Here is a 19,741-nt window from a genome sequence, read left to right on the forward strand (position 1 = left end):
CCATTCACTTTGTTGACTCAAATTATTGAAGCAATTCTTGTGTAGGATTGTTTATATGTCCCAAAGCATTCATAACTCACTGAGTTCAGCCATCTACAAGTGTTTAATTACAGACTGTCTGTTTCATATAAAAAATGCCTCCCAGCAGTCTTCTGGCAGAGTAAGGAATGAACTTTGTAAAGGAAAACTGAGTTGCTCATCAGCAGCAACAGAAATGGGGAAAAGAACTTCCCAGGGTTTCTTGAAGATTTCCAGTTGCTGGATCCTAGTATGATTTGGTCTCTTATATATACATTTTGCCGGAATTGTGCTAAATTTTCATTGAAATGTATGTTTTTTTCCCATTTCTATAGCTGTAAGTACTTGCAAATTGAAGCATAGAAAGGCACAGAGTTGGACCAGAGAGAGCATCCAATCCTAGAAAATAATATTTCTTTGTACTTTTTGAAAGTATAAATACAGATCATCGACATACAATGTGAAGCTGCAGCTCACATTTCACCGACCATAAACATAAAAATATCCTGTGTTATTTAACCCTGAACTGACTAGAAGATGGAGGTTTCTTTATCGCCATGTTTCTAAACTTTTTTTATTTTCATTGTAGATTTTTATGGAAAAAAAATGGCTTGTTCTGAAATGCTGAATATATCTGAGGATTTTTTTTTAAAAGATGCGGCCTGCTCCCTTCCCTCCTGGAGGCTCCCATGACGGGTCCCGTTTGCTTCCCTCCAGGGCCTGGCTCTGTTCCTAGATACCTGAAGGCACTCGTGTCCTTGTGTGTGAGCTCATTTGTTGTCATTTCCACTTCTGGAAAAAAAGGTCATAAGAAAAGATCGGTAAATGTGCAGTATTAATAAAGCCTGGTCTCTAATAAAACAGACACGTTGCAGTGTTATATCCAAGAAAACAGAAATGGACAACATCATTTTAAAATACCACCCAGAAACTCCCGTTTGGAAAGGATAACTCATAGCATCAAAGCCTAAATATGTTTGCCAACTGTGGTTTAAATTACTGCCAAGACACCCGATGTATCCACCTCATAGCAAATGATCCACTAGCCAAAATGGTGATTGCTACAGCAAACTGGACACAGGTTTATTTTCACTGAGGTCAGGATTACAGAAAGATCCCTGCAGATATTAATAACTGATGAGGAAGATAGGTATGCTTTCCATAAGAAATTAGCTTGCGGTTAGTTTGTTAGTAAATAAGCCTCATAGGAAGAGTCCAGTGTAATCAACATAACAATTGGTTAATAAAATATTTTTGAAAATTTCAACAGTTTAGATGAGTAGCATTATCAGTTTCAGACCAGAAATACAAGAGAAATAAATGTGGTCTAATAGAAACTGGACTTAGGAAGGGTAAAATTATGACCCAAGGTATATAACCATACACAGAAAGGGAAGGGAATTCCCTTGTTTATTCCTTGTTTATTCAGATTATCCTTCCTGTATCCTTACCTTCAGCATGCTGAGGCAGCAAGAAAGCAAAGTCACCTCTTGGTCTGCTGCAGGTGGTTCACCCCGCAGCAGGGCACCCTGCGTGCCAAAACGCAGCTCCCTAAGCCTGGTCTGGCCCGTCACACACTTGTGAGACAGCAAGACTACATGGCCAGAGAGAGAGCAGATGGGGTCTGCTGTTTAACATTTTACCATCGAAACTCAAGGGATGACAACAAGGTAAGCATATGCAATTCTGAAACTGAGGTTAGTCACCTCTGACTTCCCAGAAAGTGCCTTGTCTTTCGGTATTGTTTGGTAAGTGTTTTTAAAATGCTCATCCATACTTCTAGAAACTAAATACATCTGAGCTCAGGGAATCAGTCCCTTCTAGCAATTCAAGATGTTGATACTGATCAGCAGGGCCTAAAGCAGAGCTCACTAAGCTTTTTTCCACTGACTTCTTTAATCTGATATCAAGTCTGAAATACCATGTTTAGATTCTGATAACCTGAAAGGGTACTTCTTAGAATAAAGGTGGAATCAGATGATCTGGTTTTTTGATAGTTGTTCTTGACTTTAATATGGGACCAGAACATTTTATGGAGAGAACTCTCAACATATGAAATTTGTGTCCCATTTCTTCTTACAGTCTATGCATGCTCACTTGCAAGATATAGTAATACCCTTTCAATTCAGATTTATGAGGAGCAGGAAGAAGGAGGGGGTGGTAGTTAGTATTTTACTCCCAGCCAGAAATGGCAATGTCTGTAGATTTAGTGGCATTAACTAACCAAAAAAAATTAGTCTTTGCTTTCTAGTATTTCTGTATCTGTGATCAAAAAGAGATAGCTTTATTTTAAATCTTTTTCAGTACCTAAACCTATAGACTTTAAGGAGACTTATTTCAATGACATTAAAATTTCATGAGCCTTGCAAGTCTTAGAACCTCTAATCCTAATTGTATGATTAGATAAGGCAGAAAAGTCCAAATTCAAGGAGTAACAAGTGAAAAGTATGTACATGTGGCTAGTTGGTTAGAGATGTTATGTAGCATAAAAATAATAAGGTTCTGGACTGGGAACAAGGAGACCTGACACCTATCCTTAGCTCAGTCATGACTTGCCAGGTTAGTTATGGTAGCCCTTCACCATTTTTTATCTCTGCTGCCCTCGCCCTGTTTTGGCTATACCACCAGACCATAGGCTCTTGCGAACTGGCATCCTACTGCCTGTGCAGGATGTGTCAGGGGAAGGTGCGTGAGTGGCTCTTCTCTGGGTATTCTTACAATACAGGTACTAGTGGATCATAACAACTTCAAAACTCATCTTCAGTGAAATAATCTAACAGAAAACTGAGAAGTTTCCTAGACCCTTCTGTGGAAGAGGGGGAATGCTGAATCTATTTTTCCAGCACACTATGGTCGAACCTCAATTTGGAGGTCCTAAGATGTACTGAGTCATTAATTTATACATCAACAGAAGCAAATTGTTACTAAATGAATCTTGTCTTATCTGAATTTCTTTGCTGATGAGGTAAGTTTGTGGTGTCTGAGCTATGATGTGTTTTTGGCTGGCCACAACTTTCATTTGGACCAATTCCACTTCCATTGTTATGCTTATGTGATTGTGCAGTCACTGACAGAGGCCCTTAAACAGAAACATGGATGAATTCCACGTAGCATGGAATGACAGTCTGACTTTAGCTGCAGTGTGAAAAATTACTTGATAATATATTACATAGCACAGTATTGAACAACATCCTGGAAACCTTAGCTATGAAGAGATTTGCAAGAACTGGAGTAGCCTGTAGTTCATAAACAAGCTGCTTCTAACTGCTTCAGAAAGTTTTGCTCATATATTTAGTCTTTACTTCTAGAACTAAAAGTGCTAAAAAGTGGCACGACTAAAAAGGCAATGCAGTAATAAAAATTCCAGTTTGACTCTGGGGATAGCTTCAAGAGACATTGTGGTCAGAATTTTCTCCATTATTTCCAAGTAGCCAAAGAAGCATTTTCTGTATTCTGGATTGGCTTTGGGAAATTTATTAAGATTTTTGATTGCATTTAAAAATTTTCTTATGTTTTTGAAACCTACTTAGTCTGCAGGAAGTTTAACCAGCCCTTAGTTAAGACTATGAGTGAGGCTTGTGTATTAGCAAGGTGCTTTGCTTGTCTCTGCCCAGTAAAAATCCAAGAAATAATGCCAATTTGGGGAATAAGTAGAGGAGAAAAGAAGGGGGGTACAAATTATGAACTGCTTTGGTCTTCATACTCAGGAAGTACTCAGCCACTTCCATTGCTTCATCCCATCTTTTCCATTAGAAGGCCATTATACATTACAGGAATAAGTGGCCCTTAGCAAATAACTTCACAACAGAGCTCAACCAAATGGGACTGAAGCAGAATGGGAAACTCCCTTCTGCTATTGCAGAGAGTTCTAAGCTGCTATCATTTTTTCCTCTCAGATCAGGATTAAAGTCAAAAATCTCAACAATTTCCACATATTGAAAATCTGAAAAATGTGTGAGCTGAGGTCAGCTGAAACATTTCATTTCAATAATTTTGTAATATATTTTTACAATGCCAATCTGTCTTTAATCATTTTGTGTCCAAGTTTGCTAAGATTTCAAAATTGCAAAAAGTTCCAGCTTGAAGAAAACAAAAACTTTCTAATTCAAAATGTTGAAAGAGAACTTTTAAACTATTGTTAGTGTTTCTTATCCAAAAATACACATATATATTTAAGCATCAATAGGAAATGGAGCCTTTTCTTAGCCATTAGTGAATGTCTATAGTCGTAAGTGAAAAACAAACACTACATATTTCAATATGATAGTTCTTCAGTGAATAACTTCATGTCCTATCTGGTAGACTGCAGTGGCATTTCTATTAGGCCTAATGAGATGGTCATCTTAACTATGCAATTACCAGAAAAACTCTTAGCTCATATACTAGTAAGTCAAAGGAATAACATGTAGAAATACTTTATCTTTTCAACCAAGAGCAAGATATTTGACAGTCGAGCTGATCACCAAGAGAATGTATCTATTGGCAATAACAATACGATAGATTTATAATAGCTCTCTACAGTAGATTCCATGCTTCATTCCTTCACCTGTCTCTGTGAGTCACCAGTGGTTTCTTTTTGCTTTCCCTCCCAGTGGGGTGGTGGTGCCTTGCCTGGAATGCAGAGGCACACGTGTGGTGGCCACACGCTGTGAAGTGTTCAGCATTGGCAATCTTGGCAGCATCCCTTAGCTCTAGCACAGTTTGTACAAAATAAGATAGAGCATGGAGGGGCAATCCACTTTTGATGCTGCTAATGTTACTCTAAAAATCAGGAGTTTGAAACCCTCATCAGAAACATTTGTAATTTGTTTAGAACTGTGACTAATAAAAATGCTAAGTTTTGTGTCATTTAAAGAAGTACTGAAATGTTCTAGAATTGAATTCCATGGCATTCTAGACATTAGACACAGGATATACATGTTTGGGCCAAATTTTCACATTGGTTATTTGTTGTACCTGCAATACTGATGGCTTCACATGCATATCCAACAGTTAGTTTTGTACCTGTGAGTTATGCTACTGTAAGGCATGAGATCCTATTGTAACATGAGATGCTTGTTTGCAAACACATCTTTGAAAATCTCTCCTTTTAGAGTGTCTAGAGGTATATCAGGGAGCAAAATGTAGACCTCAAAGTACCAAGTAGAGAGATGAGTTCAAACTTTATTTAACTTTGGCTCCAAGCCTGACTCTGAGCTAAACTCATTTGCATGAATGAACTGGATATTAGGTTTCTGTTCGGACACATCTCTGATTATAAACATTTTAGTATGTCTCATACGCAGATTTTGCCTCCAGTTCTCTCTACTGAGGTGTTTGATGGCCTTTGCCAAATGTTCTTCTAGAGCTGGTATGAATATGAACAAAATGAAGTAAGAGGTGCCACCTGTACAAGTGTTATGCCAGCGCAGTGTGCTTCCCACCTAATCACAGAGAGAAAGAATCTATGTGACTCAGAGGCATGGAAAGGAAAATAAATGTCAGACCTCTGGAGTGCTCAGGCTCCCAGAGGGGAAGGCTATCAGAGCCAGTGAACTCTCCATTGCCTTATGCAATGCCTGTGGATCTGTAATTGCTCTCCCCGTGGCATCTGTCATCCCCATAGAAACAAAATTCTGGATCTAGTTATTGCTGGTTCAGGGATAGCACCTGAACCAGATATTCTGAAATATGGTGTTGTTAATCTAGCCAGTAAATATGCCAGTTAAAAAGTCACCCCCAAAACAGAGAAGAGAATGTGTGTGGCTGCGTGTGTGCACGCACACACTTTAAACTGACTGCTCTCATGCCATACTGATGAGCAACATATTCTGGTCACTCCTTTCCCAGGTAGGCTTAGCTTGGTTGATTTGTGTACTCAGCACTGAAACATACACTTTTCCCAGGACCTATCAAGTCAGATGGCCCATAACCTACTGCTCCTTTGATGACTCTCATCCTGCTTTCAATTGATGTGGCAGTGCATGAATACATATGAGCGAAAGCTTGATATAAAATTCATTTGTCTAAACACCAGCTATTTATGTTTGATGGACTGAACAATTATTAATCCTGATTGGAAATATAGGTCATTGTGCCTACACTAAGCTGAAGGTTGCCAGATGACCTGTATTTGCCTAGGAAACAGTCATATAAGAAAGGCAGTACAGCAGAGGCCAGTTACCCTATGTCTTTCTGACCTGCACATCATATAGACATACACCCTACACTATTTTGTCAGCAGTTATTCTCCACAGCCACCATCAGTGGCAGACAGGGAACTTCTTTTCTCTCCCACCAAAATGCACAGGCTGGCCTGGGCAATAGCACCAGTGCTGCTGTGGTGGGGCCGGCCCCTACTAGGTACGAAGGTTTCCCAGAGATGCATGGCCCCATCGTTCCTCTCTCTCCCTGCAGCCCCAAGTTGCAATGGTAGGATGGGGCAGAGGAGCCCCATGGCAAATGACCCTCACACAGACCCACACACCTGTCTCTCTCCTGGTCCAGAAAATGGCTAATGCAGACAGTGATGGGCAGTTCAGGAACATATATCAGCACAGGCTCAGCTGTCGTGGAATGGTATGGTTAGCTTTCTGTCCCCAAATATCCCCAGTCTGCTGAGGACTTCCTTGGTTTGACATGATGGGAAACTTTTAGGCAGCCATAGGAAATATGGGGCTGGGAATGTTTTTCTTTGGCGGCCAGCATTGAGGGTTTGTTCTTTATATACAGGCGGTGTGACTGAGGGAGGCAAAGGTACTTCACCAGGCACAGCATTTTTTCTGACTCTTACAAGAAATGTGTGTCAGTTCTTAACTTGTGTTTTGTCTCCTGACAGTACCCAGGTGACGATCTCAGCTCCCACATTTGGACACATGCACACACTGCAGGTCTCTCTTCACCCACCTTTTCACTAGGCTGAACCATGCCACATGATGCTGCTGAGCTCCAGGACTGCTGCACCAAACCCCTAGTCCCTTCCAGAGACAGACCAGGGAGAGAGTTCAGACAACACTAAGATAATAGAAGGTGGTGGAGGGAGTCCCATAGGGGTGCTTCAGCCACAGAGGCTTGGGAAAGGATTGCCCTAATCCACTCAGCCTGTTGGGGCAGGTCCTAGCTGTCCTGCCTTAGATAGGAACAAATAGGGGAGGAGGAGAGGAAAAATCTTTAAGATCCAAGGTTTGGTTTTGGGACACACTTCCTCTCTCTCACTGCATTGCCTAGTGGTATCGGGCAGTATCTGTGTCTGATAATACCCTTTCTACAGGGTTGCATGGTGAGTGACAAGGCATGAGGGATGCAGACAAGCCATGTAGAGCCATTATTAGAAGCCTCTGGATGAATGAAGAAGAGAGGGGAAAGGAGAGAAGAGAGACCAGAAAGATAAGTGGGATAGATACTGTGCCCCTAAAAGGCACACCATGCAGTATGCAGGATAGACACCCCTGGAAAATTACACAGATGATCTTTGGGTCTGCAAGGTAGACCAAAAAAGGGTCAATCTACTGGGAACAATCTACCAGGGGACTGTAATAATGAATAATAAAAATACTGATTTTGACATTCCATGTTGTAGAAAAGTCCAAGCCAGATCTTCAGTTCATGTAAATCATTGTAACTCCATTTTGACTTTAGTGGGCTATTCTGTTTTCCATCACATAACAACATAGCCCTACATACAAAAATATCAAGGCTGTTTTATTTATTTATTATAATGCTGAGTGAATTAGAAACCCACTGTAAGACTATAAATAATACTTAAGAGCTGGCAGCTAAAATTCCTGGATGCTAATCCAAAAGGGACTACAATAATCACTTCTTCAGACCTTCTGCCTGAAAATGGGCATGGACTGAATGAAGGAGCACTGTAGTCCTGGGTAAATATTCCTATATTACCTGTTTCTGTGACACAGAATTGAGAAATTGGAGGTCAGTCACACAGCAAAAACTAAATGTGCTGTCAGTCGATACTCTTGTGTTTCATATACACTGTTGCAATGCCACTTTTCCTTTGCTTACAGTCAATCAATACAAAGATATAATCTGCCATAAAGAATACAGTTCTGCAAATCCAAAAAACCCTTTAGACAAAGAGTAAGTTGTTTCTTTAAAGTCTGAATGAAAATGCATACATACTTTTTGTTGTTCTTTCTATATGCATCTTACACTCATTTCCTAATTTTACTCACATTTCTCTCCAGACAAAAAAGCCTGATGTAAGAACCATGAAGCAAATTCATAAAAGGTAATACTGAATCAAACAGAAACACTGGAAACACTTTTTTAGATTCTTACCATTATTTTTTCAGAGGAGTGTGAAAAAAGTGAGAAAATACTGTATGCTATCTGGAAGCCCTGAACTATGTAAATAATTATTACTAGGTAAAACATGTACACTCAATAAAATCAGACAATTTAAAGCTGAAGTTATAGTAAAGTAGAAGTTTGGTGGTTGCTTCTTCCATTTAAGAAATAGAATATTCTGCTGGGTGAACTGATTTAATGATGAAATTGCTCCTGAAAGTCTTTTGTCAGTGAAAAAAAGTTCGGCTGGATTAAAAACAATTTGAATTCTTCTTTGGAACCAAAAATAAAGCTATTTGCAGATGGTCTTCATTGGAAAAACTGGTGGCAAGCATTATTTCAGGGTTCTAATAATGTATCTAGCCAATATCCCCTAGGCCTCAATATTTTCAGTATCAGAGATGAACATTCTCTTTATAATCTGCTTTCATTAAAAAAAAATACTTACCACGCACACACCTATATACACACATGTAGATAAATAATTATATATACATATAAAATATTTCTTTAATGAAGGCAGATGACTATATATGTACATAGAGAGAGGTTTTCAGGTATTTCTATTAGAAGAAAAAGAGTGTGCTAAGCTAAATGCTGGTTTTGAGTAATTTTTCTCCTCCAGAATTTTATTACTGGAAAATTATGTGCTGATAAGCTGCACTTCAGAAGGATAACAGTTTATTTTATACTATACTGATAATGAATTTATACATTACTATTTCACAAACAAATCCCTGCTGTGGACAAAATGCATGCACCGTGGAGAACATATCTGCCTCCAGTCATGACAGTACCTTCACATTAACCATACTATCACACACAGGTAGGTAGTTAGGCACAGAGTTATCCAGCTTGCATATATAATCTGATTGGCATGTTCACTTGATCCTTTAGTGCCATAAATGAGCGGCTGTGCAGGTGCCATTAGCACATGTATCTTTTTCTGAATGCACCATTGTAGGAGTAGCTGAAAAGCTGGTTGTACTACATAGTCAGAAAGTTGGCAGCAGTGCTGGGTGAAAAATGGCAAGTATGATTCAAAAAAAAATCAAAAACTTCATGTTTACTCTACATTTTTTAACGTCTCAATGAGAAATTGAAAAAAACTGAAGGTATTGAAACCAAATATTTTTCAGGTTTTGGTTTAACATTTATTGTATTTTCCCCTTCTCACCTTCCTTCCTCCTCCTATTTTCTCTTGCTATTTTCATTTCTCCCCCTTTATTTTTAATGATCAAATACAAGAGAATGAAGATAAAGGAAGAGAAGGAATGAGAGGGAGGAAGAAACAATGCCTGAAAATCTGTAACACTTTTAGCAGGTTAGTTTAATAGAAATGCCTTTGTGTAGGTGTACTCAAGTAGTAAGTATTGTGCCGTAGGTGGAGTTCAACAATATGCACTATAGTTTACATCTGCGCAATTTGATGTAAAACTACTTGGCTTTCTCAAGAAATGTCCTTTCAGCCTGCTGTAGATCTTGGTCTCCTCCTGTTGCTCTTCTAAAAATGTAACAGTACTTCATTAGGCAAAACTTTAAAAAGTTACTATGTCCTTTTGGTTCATGGCTTCGTGTAGTTACAATTTATGACCTGAATTTGTAAATACATGTGTTTCATGCATTTGTGTAATGCTTTTGAGAAGCTGGCAAGATATATCTTTGCATTAGCAACGAAAAGAAACAAAAAATTTAATGGTTCTAAATCTGGGCTTAAGCTATTCCTACATTTCAAGCTTCATTTGTTTGCTTTCCACTTCAGCAGCTGCCGGAACCACTCTTCAATAGGAACAGAATAAATCCATAACACCTGTCCCACTCTGAATTAGGGGTCAAACTGTTAACTATCCCAACATTTAAGATTTGCAAGAGCATCTCAACCTCAGTTTCCATGCTATGAAAAAATAGAAAAGGAATAATAAAAGCTTTGTTAGGCAACTTGCAAGCATGTGATTTGCAATTACAGTAAAATCTTCATCACTCCGGAAAAAATTTGTTTGCCATCTGGAGTCTACTGTCTTCATCTCCAAACTCTGATAAATGCCAACATGTTTTGGCTGGAATTTAACGTTGACATATACCTATTTTATTACAGGTTAAATATCAAGGTCTCTTGATATTTTTATCCTCTCCCTTTGACATGTCTCATGACAAGGCAGCTGTGAAAAAAACATATGGATTTGTGGGTATAAAGGCAGTTATCTGAGAAAACCATCAGGATTCTCCCAGAACCCTATGCCCTGGCACATTTATCCCTATAGACTGGAAAGTTATTCTGCTCTAAACTCTGCAGGACTCCCACCCTATGTTCATAAATAAAAGCAGATTTTGAATGCCTGTCTTTAGTCCTAAATCCCAAGATAAGGGTTGACTGGAATATATTGGAGCAGATCTTTAGATTTGGACTAAATGCTGTTCTTAGGTCATTGCCATGCCTTTCAAGCATTCAAAAAAACTACTGTAATATGTTTTTTTGATATGGGGCCATGCAAATCTTGCCCAAATTCTGAGTCCATGAGCTGTCAGTGAAGAGCTGTATAGTTAGTTGTAAGCAGGAGGCAGTTCAATGCAATTCAGATGAAACTTGTCTCCCATTTCAACATGGCAAACTTCTCTTTAAATCAGCTGATTGAAAAAAAAATGCTTATTGTGCCAAGATAATAACAGATAAGCCAAACCACTCATTTGTTTTTCCAGAGAGAGTTTCATACAGTTTATTAAATGGAGAATCCAGAGTAATAATCAATGCATTTGCTGGGATGTTAATGGGGATATGGTAAAACAGTGTATGACAGCCAAGGGACAGAGTGCACTTCTTACTCACTCTCTCCATCCATGAAATCAGTAACTCAGATCATTTGTCTAAGTTATATACTATTGCTTTAGAGTGAACCAATGCAAGGAGATTTAAGCACATCCCAGGGAGCTTTGTTCATTTAATAGGAAAAACAAAACAAAAATAACAACTGTTTTATTTGAAAGCCAGGACCAATGGAGATTTATTTTATTTAAAACAAGGTTTGAATCCAGTTCAATTTGGGTGGGAGTTCAGCCAGAAGTTATCATATGATTGGGTTTGGGGAATTTTATTTTTTTGGAAGTCTGTGTGAAATGATCTAGTGGCTTCAGTTCAAATTCCAATCCAGAAGTGCCTCTGTTCCTCACAAAACCCCACAACCTGCACCTTTGTTAGGAGTCTCAGATTAGAAGGCAAGAGCTACAACCTCAAGTTTGCTAGGAGTCCACACTGCGCACCTGAAATAAGGCGGAGGGAGGGACATGACACCATTACCTTTGCCCTTTTGACTCTCCTCCAATAAGAGGAGAAATACATTGCTGAGAAAAAAAGAAAAGAAGCACCAACTACTCCATTCAGATTTTTCTCCTCGCCCTGATTTTTTTCTTAATTTTAGCATAAACTAAAGATGACAGTGGCATCTCAGCAAGCCCTTCTTGGCATTGTCACACTGTCATGGAGCCCAGTAAGAGTCAACAGGATCTACACGGTAAAGATGAGACAACTTGCTTTGACTTATTTTAGAGTCAATTGAGGAGCATTTGCTCAAAAGTTTGTTCAAAATTAACCTTCTACTCATTTGCATTCTAGGAGGCACAAAACAAAAATATCAACAAAAGAAAGAGAGAAAGTAGAAATTATTATGAAAAACACTAGTGTATTTCAAATATGTAAAGTTTAAGGGACATCTTTTATCTCTTACACAGCCTAGTCTTCACTGCAGCCAGTGAAACATGTTGAGTATGTGTTTAAACTAAATATCCCATGGAACAGAATATATTTAAAGTACAGGAAAAGCTTTCAAAAACCTCTTGCCCACAATGCAGTTCGGGACTTGTGCAAGACCTTGAACTACACCATTTGCCCACTCCGTGTAGTTTTTTAAAAACTTTACAGAACACTGTAATTAACTAGTAAGAATGACATCCTCTCTGTCTGATTCCAGCTGGCCTCATCAAAAAAATAAACTATATTCCTAAGAGTATATCAGGACAATTCAGCAATTAAGAACATTTGTGAACCAAACTCCAGTGGGCTAGAGAGTAATGCAAAATGCAGGAAGTCATTGGATAGTTTCTTCGCCAACAACAGGCACAACTTACCAATAATGCTTCTACTCTATTTCCCCATCTGTTCATTGAATTGTTCCATCTCTCCTTCTCCACCTCCTCCTGTCCCTCCACCTTTGCACATGAAATTATGGTCTTAAAAACGATGCTTGTCATTCAGGGTTTCAGCTGAAAATGAAATTTCAGATTACACAATATGCCTTCAAATTCAGATAAATGGAGAAAGTACCATTAAAGCAGATGTTGAAATCAACAGTAACAGTCTAAATTTATATAGTTATATCAATGATCAAATGTCAGAGTAGCAGAGAATATCTTCTCTCCTGAATAACCTTTACCAAATCACTCACAGACAAAAAAAAAACAAACAACTATTTCTTCTCTGAAGTTTCATTTTACATTTCTCATCCTTGTACCATACTGAAAACAACAGAAATACTGTAAAGACTTTCATCTTATTTCACGTCTGTTTTGCTGATATGTGCCATGGTCTTCTGCAGACCTATTCCTGACTAACATCAGTTAAGCAAGAGTAGATTCAGACCCATGACATGTTGCAAGGATTATAAGGATATACTGTTTCCTTGGCATTAATTGGAACTGTTGGATAATGGCTCCCCTCAGAGGTAGTATAGGAAGCATGCATCGATCCAGTATGCCTCCTTGCTACAATATCAGAAGGAATGAGATTGTGCATTAGGCCTGATACTAGAAAATGCACTGTAAACTCCATCCTATAATGCCTAAGAGATTGCCAGTTTAGTCCCTTCCCTTTATGGGGAATGACTGTAGCTAATGAATACAATCTTAATCAAAAATTAACCACGTAAAAATATGTAGCAATTTAGAAAGGAAAAAATAGTATTAGTTGTAGGGTTAAGCTTCATTTTACAAAATATAACCATTTTTGAGGTTGTATTAGAAGCATGGGAAAGAGAAGAAGCTTTTGTGTCTACATTCTAATGCTTCATCTTCACAAAACTAAAATAAAGGCAAAATAGTGAATAAAAAGACTTCTACAGAGTTAAAATTACTTGCAAACTAGAAATTTTAACATTTGTATAACCAGATGTTCAGAGTAGCTCTATGCCAGGCCCAGCTATGTTTGGGAGAATTCTCTGTCTCAGTAGTGTCCCATCCAATCCTTTAAAGCTTATAAACAAATCCTTTTGCCTCAGATCTGTTCATTTAGGAGGATACGTCAGCATGTACTCTATCTTATACCTGTTTGAGGGATTCCATTAAGGAACGTAGAGTCAACTTGCTTCCAGTATTATCTCCTGCCACTTTTATGAGCTGTATAAAAATGTTGAACTGACAAGAAAATATACTAAAAAAAATAGAGTTTTCTGAAAGTTACTCACAGTTTGACCATAAGATCACTATGAAATTTATTAGTTTGAATAGCTTCTGAAGCAAGGCAATAGAAGAAAAGATCATCTAATAAATGGAACATTTTTTGAGATATGTATGGTTCTTCAGATTTCTCAAATGCAAGAAATAGAGAATCTCAGATGAAAGTAGCAGGTGGCAGATTCAAAATAGCTAAAAGTCAGTGGTTCTTCACAAACGAGAAGAAAAAAATCTAAATATATAAAATGAGAGTCTCTGAGCTGACCACTACCACTCCAGGAAATGCCTGAAAGTTACAACGTTTTTAAGAACTAAGAAAATATCAGCTCCATCCTCATTAGCAGTTGAAAAAGCAAAGAAAATTTTAGGAATTATTAGGTAGGGAAGAGAGATCGGAATAAAGCATAGAGTTTTGCCATGGCATAAATCCATGCTGCATCCTGAATCCTATGTGCAGCTCTGAGTCCTCTAGCTCAAAATGATACAATAGAGTTGGAAAAGGGTCAGAGAAGGGCGGCAATAATGACAGAGGCATGGCCTGCAAGGGCTATCCTGCAAGGGTCAGCCAAGCAGCAAGGGCTCTCGTGCCTGGAAAGGACACAGTTGGGGGGAAATATGACAAAGCTTTATAAAATCATAAGAAGCAAATAAAAGGTGGACTGGGATTAACTGGTCATCCTCTCTTCTAATACAAGAAATACAGACCATAAAATGAAGCTAATGGGTAGCAGGTTCAAAACATGCAATGGGAGGTACTTCTTCACTCAACAAGTCGCTAAACTGTCATTGCTTGCCACAAGATGCTGAGGATGCTAAAAGCTTAAATGAAATAAAGGGGAAACTGGAGAATTTCATGCAATAAAGGGCTATTAAATGTATAGATACCATATCTGGCTCAGGAAATCCTTTAGCCAAAAATTGCTGGAGTCTGAGAGAGAGTGTTTTATTTTAAGAGTTTATTATTCTGTAGATAAAGCAAAGGTCCAAGTACATTTTCAGTATCTAAAGCAATTTCAGATTTAAGTGTAATGCTTAATGAACAAAACCTCCACACTCAGTTTTGGTTTTCTCTAAGAGATTAAGAAAAGGCAAGCATCAGCTGTAAAATAGCAATCCAAGATTAAGAATAACCTCCCTTCCCTTCCATATTTTTTTTTCATTTGCAGTTCTAGAAGACTTCTGCACATACAAGCTAATTCCCATAATGTTAAAAGGCCAGGAGCATTTTGCATCTGTTTTGTAGATGGTTAAATAAGACACAGAATGACTGATATGCCCTAGTTTTCAGAGTTTGACCATACCTGTCTTTCACTGAAAGGGAAGCCTTCCACTATAGCTGACAATTTATGATGGGTGGGAAGGAGAGAATAAGAGTCTTACTCAAAACCTATATCTGGGCATAAAACAGTAAAAAGGGCATGCAAAATCTCAGAAAAAAAAAAATCAATTTTGTTTTCTCCTGAAGCCTCAAGAAAGCAATAGAATTTTTTTAAGCAAATGTAAGTGATAATATCTGTCTAAATTGCTTTGTGCATCTCCCTTTATTCAAACAATACACTAATTAATTTTCTGGCAATAGAAGCTAAAACAGTCTAACACTAATTAGTGAGCTACAGATCTTAAGAGCTTTACATACTGCAATAGGACATAGTGATAATTAAGATTAAACATAAGAGATGAGATACCAAAAGTATGATTCTGCAAGCACTTTCCAGAAAGCAAATCAAACTGGTGTTTTCTCAACCCAATGAACTTCTTTAATCAAAAAGGCAAACCCCCAAAACTCAGTATAATCTTAGGAAAGTCATCTAGCTAAGATTACAGGTAGAATATTTGTAACAGAACTGATAAGCTGTTTGCATGCTCTAAATGTCAGTACTGACATTTATACATTGTATATGGAAGTCTCTGGGATAGCCAAGATGTCTTAATGGAGTCTACATTCAAGAGCAGTGCTACAGGATCCTTCACTGTATTTCAGACATTGGGCTATTAATCCACAGCTCTCAAAATCAACTGTCATTTTCAAAAGCCTTGAGCTATGTTTGGGGTAAGTTAAAAAATCACAAAAGTTGCCTATAGCACCCAGACAATGCAATTTAATTCTAAATGAGTAGCGTAATCTCTAGGAGTGAGACAATGCTTTGTTCTCCATCTCTCTCACGAGTGAATGAATTAATGCCAAATGATCTTCTGTCATTTAGAGATCTACCAGTTGAAGCTAGACCATTAATCCAAGAGGATTAAGACCATTTTCCAGTGAGTATTCAAATGGTGTCATCTGTTCATAACTTTCACTCAACTCTCAGTTCGTACCTAGTTTAGCCTACTTTTCTGTATAATCCAGAACGCAGGACCTGTAGTAGATGAAAGTGCTTACATGTGGCACTATGTTTCCATGTCCCACAGCTAGAACAATAGCATGTGCCAAGGAACAAGGGGAGCCCTCTGGATGCTCCTGAAGGCCATGCTCTTTCAAAGGGACGGCCATGGTACGATTTCCTCCAAAGAAATCTCACTCTCTGTGAACATGGTGGTAATGCTTGGTAATACAGGTAATGCTTGGCTATGCAACTTATGTGCCTCTGTGCAAGTACTGCTAAAGCAAGCCTCAGAGATATTCTGCCTCAGTGAGGAGGAATGTCTCTTGCTACTACCAGACAGTGCGTTACAGCTAACTCTGCTCTTTTGAGTGACCTACAGAAGCAGTGTAAGGCTGCCTTTGGCCAGATTTTTCCTGCCTTTTCTGGATATGCTGTGAGGTGCCCTCTCTTTTCAGAAGATGAGGGATGGAGCAGTCCAGTAGTGCTTCATCTTACCACTAAATGTTCTCACATGGCCATTACTGAATCTGGCCATTACTGGCTTCAGAAATAATGCCTTCATGTACCACATTATAAAAATAGAAATTAGTCAGTTTTCCAATTAAGCTGGCAGTTTTTGTTTTTAATATTTTTATTACTGCAGACATCATCGTCCAGCCATCTGCTAAAGAGGAGACGGACAATAACTGAGCAGAACTGGAATGGGTTTTGCTGTATCTGCAGCTGAGTATTTCATTACTGTACTCTGATGGGGAATTGATGGGGGGAGATATTTTGTTCTTTTTATAAAGACAAACAAAATGTGATGCACAGCAACATTTCACTGTGAAAAAGGCTGCTGTTGTTTACAGGAAGACTGTATGACCCATACCAACCTTTGCTCACTACTGTCCTATCACAGTTATGAGGACAGACTCCACAAGTCTGTCTCAGTTCCTCCTTCTGTCACTCCTGATGCTATCACTTTCCTGATCACTGAATTGCTGAGATGTTTGCAAAATTAACAGAGGAAGGCTGACTCACCCTCTCTGGATGCCAGTCCAACAACCCAATGTGAAGAATTGTCCCACATCTCATACCATTTCCCCATCCCTTCACCTCCCTTCTCCAAACTACTTGTCCTCCAGAAAAACAACCCAACCATCCTCTCCTTCAAGCAACTGTCAGTCACTGGGTTTTTCCTTACTTAAATCCAATATTACTCCAGAACAGAATACTAAGATGAGTGGCTTTGGCCACCTGTCAGCAATTTCAATTTAAAAAAGGGCAGAACACTCATTTACACTGAGATTATACAAGATTTATTCCTTTTCTATGAACTAAAAATCTCTAAGAAAAGCACATCTTTTTCACTCTTTTTTGTGGTTTTGTGGGACCAGCTTGGCAACAGTCAAATCAAACAGTGCCAGTTAGGGTTAATATGAACTCCTTAGCAGGGGAACTCTGAAGATATGCAAGTCTTCTGCACAGAGAAGTTGAAACAGAAACTTTGAAGTCCCATGACAAATTTTACATTAGAAGTTTCTGGGTTTTGGGGATCCTTGGCCAAAACTGCTCCTACACAGTTGTCCCTGTATATCTATGTCCTCTCAGCACAAATGCAGTTTATTTTAATGGATCTTTAAACAATTGGTAAAACTTGCTGCAAAAGAAGATGCTTATAAACACCAAATTTATCACCCATGTAGAATTAAAAAAAAAAGGCAAGAATTTTCTCTATCAACTTTAACAAATCTTAGCATGAAAACACAGTAGAATCAAAGAATGGAGAAAACAGCTAGAAGTAGCACATGAATGAGCCCTGACCCACTGCCCATTGATGTCAGTGGAAAGACTTGCACTGACTTCACTGGATCAGGCCTGTTGTGAAGGTCTCAAAAATGCTATCAGTATCTTTACACCGGATATTTTCAAAACTAAATAGGATGAATTTTTCATAATCATTTCCTTATATATCATAGTGTTTCTTCACAGATTGTCCCCATCCATAAGAAACTGACAGAACAACATGACAATATTAAAACTGTAGCTAGGAAAAGCAGAAGATGAAAATCTCTGTAATCAGCCTTCAGTTAAACTGAAACGTATCTATGCCAAGAAAAATATAGATGAGGACAATATGCAGTAATATATTACAGCTGTTCATTTTAGAAGACACAAATAAAAACATTTAATTGTTGCCTTTTTATATTTTTACATTTTTTCCCCTCCATACATACCACATTTCTTTTTAAGAGACCCCTTAGCTAAACTGGAAGGCTATACAGGAATTCTTATGCCTTTTTATTATTTTACCAGATGAGGGTTCAGGCATGTCGTCAGATCATTTGACCTCCTTAAATGCACTGGCAGAACTTTAATATTCATGGCCAAAAAGTTGTCCTTGCTTCCTTTTTTCAAAGTTATTTCAGTAATAATTGGTATTAATTACAGAAAGTGCATCTTTAATTAGCAGAGGAAAGACTTTATTTTCCCCAGACATCTCACATTTTAGCTGATGAAACCAATGATTAGAGATACAGAAGTTGATTTGTGACCCTGTTATTTTTTCTTTTTTAGACTTGGTAAAAAGAATGGGAGTGATGAAGGAAAAGCAATGAAAATATCACATATGTGTTTGCAATTTGAGTCCAAAAATACTTATGCCAGTAGAGAAGCTACAAGAGTAAGCTTCATTCAAAAGTCCAGATTTTATGGTGAAAAGCAATTTACAGGATCTTGATTTAGAAAGGATTCTGCGTACTGTAGTGAATATGGAAAAAAAAAAAAAAAAAAGACAGGGATGAGTGTTCCAAACAGAAGAGCATAAAGACATACCTGAAAGTGCACATTGCCCATAGTATCCATTCACACCAAAGGAAGGGAGTACCAAATTGGCATATTCAAACCCAAAAGGAAGTGACCTTTACTATAGAAGTCTGCTTCCTGAAAGAATAGAATGACATAAAATGTAAATGAGTTTCAGTCAATTAATCAGATGATCATTTAAACTTATATGCCTTATCTAAGAATGGTTTTTTATTAAACTTGAGTGCTAAAAGTCAAGCATAAAAGACATTATTGCAGATACAAAATAAAATGATTGAAAAGGTCTACACAGGATTTCTTAAAATGAACAAATTCTTCAGTTCAGTACAGATATTTATTAACTTTCTAATTACATTCACAGACAGTACAAGAAAAATAGTGTAGATACTAATACAAAATACAGATGTCCTCAAGCTAACATCCCCATGTTCAGTATTAATGAACATATAATAATTTAACACTATTCTGGACCTGTATTAGGATGGTTTTAAAAGGCTTGATTTTGGCTAGCTTTCTGCAAACACACCACCAAAATAATTACAGGAAGGTATGGGACTGACTAGTTTCTCTTTTCCTTGAGAAAAGGCTGCTCTGAAGGTTATGACTTCCACCATACATAAACAAGTGTGGTACAAGTAGGTAATGTAACCTCTCTGCTTGGGTATGCAGACATGTATAATCAAAAGATCCTCAACAGTGAAGGTGAACAGAAGCAAGATAGCTTCACAGCTGAGAGGAGATATGAGAAAATACTAATAGACTAGTGACAAGCTCACACTGCTCCAATGCAAACAGGCCCAAGACAACTGGAAAGGTAGCCAACTAATAAGAGATTGGGCCTCAATAAGCCTTTCATTTTTCCTCTG

At 38.1% G+C, this 19,741-nt stretch overlaps 1 long non-coding RNA gene across 1 annotated transcript; it reads right to left on the reverse strand.

Moving 5' to 3' along the window:
• Positions 1–721: 721 nt before the first annotated feature.
• Positions 722–18,957, reverse strand: LOC112971039. Its single transcript, XR_003255235.1, has 3 exons — positions 18,885–18,957; positions 12,424–12,558; positions 722–810 (listed from the first exon to the last, which is right to left on the reverse strand). It is a non-coding gene; the product is annotated as an uncharacterized LOC112971039 (long non-coding RNA).
• Positions 18,958–19,741: the final 784 nt, after the last annotated feature.

This window comes from Apteryx rowi, unplaced genomic scaffold (genome assembly GCF_003343035.1).
Source record: "Apteryx rowi isolate R43461 unplaced genomic scaffold, aptRow1 scaffold_424, whole genome shotgun sequence".
In the NCBI taxonomy this organism is placed as follows: Eukaryota; Metazoa; Chordata; class Aves; order Apterygiformes; family Apterygidae; genus Apteryx; species Apteryx rowi.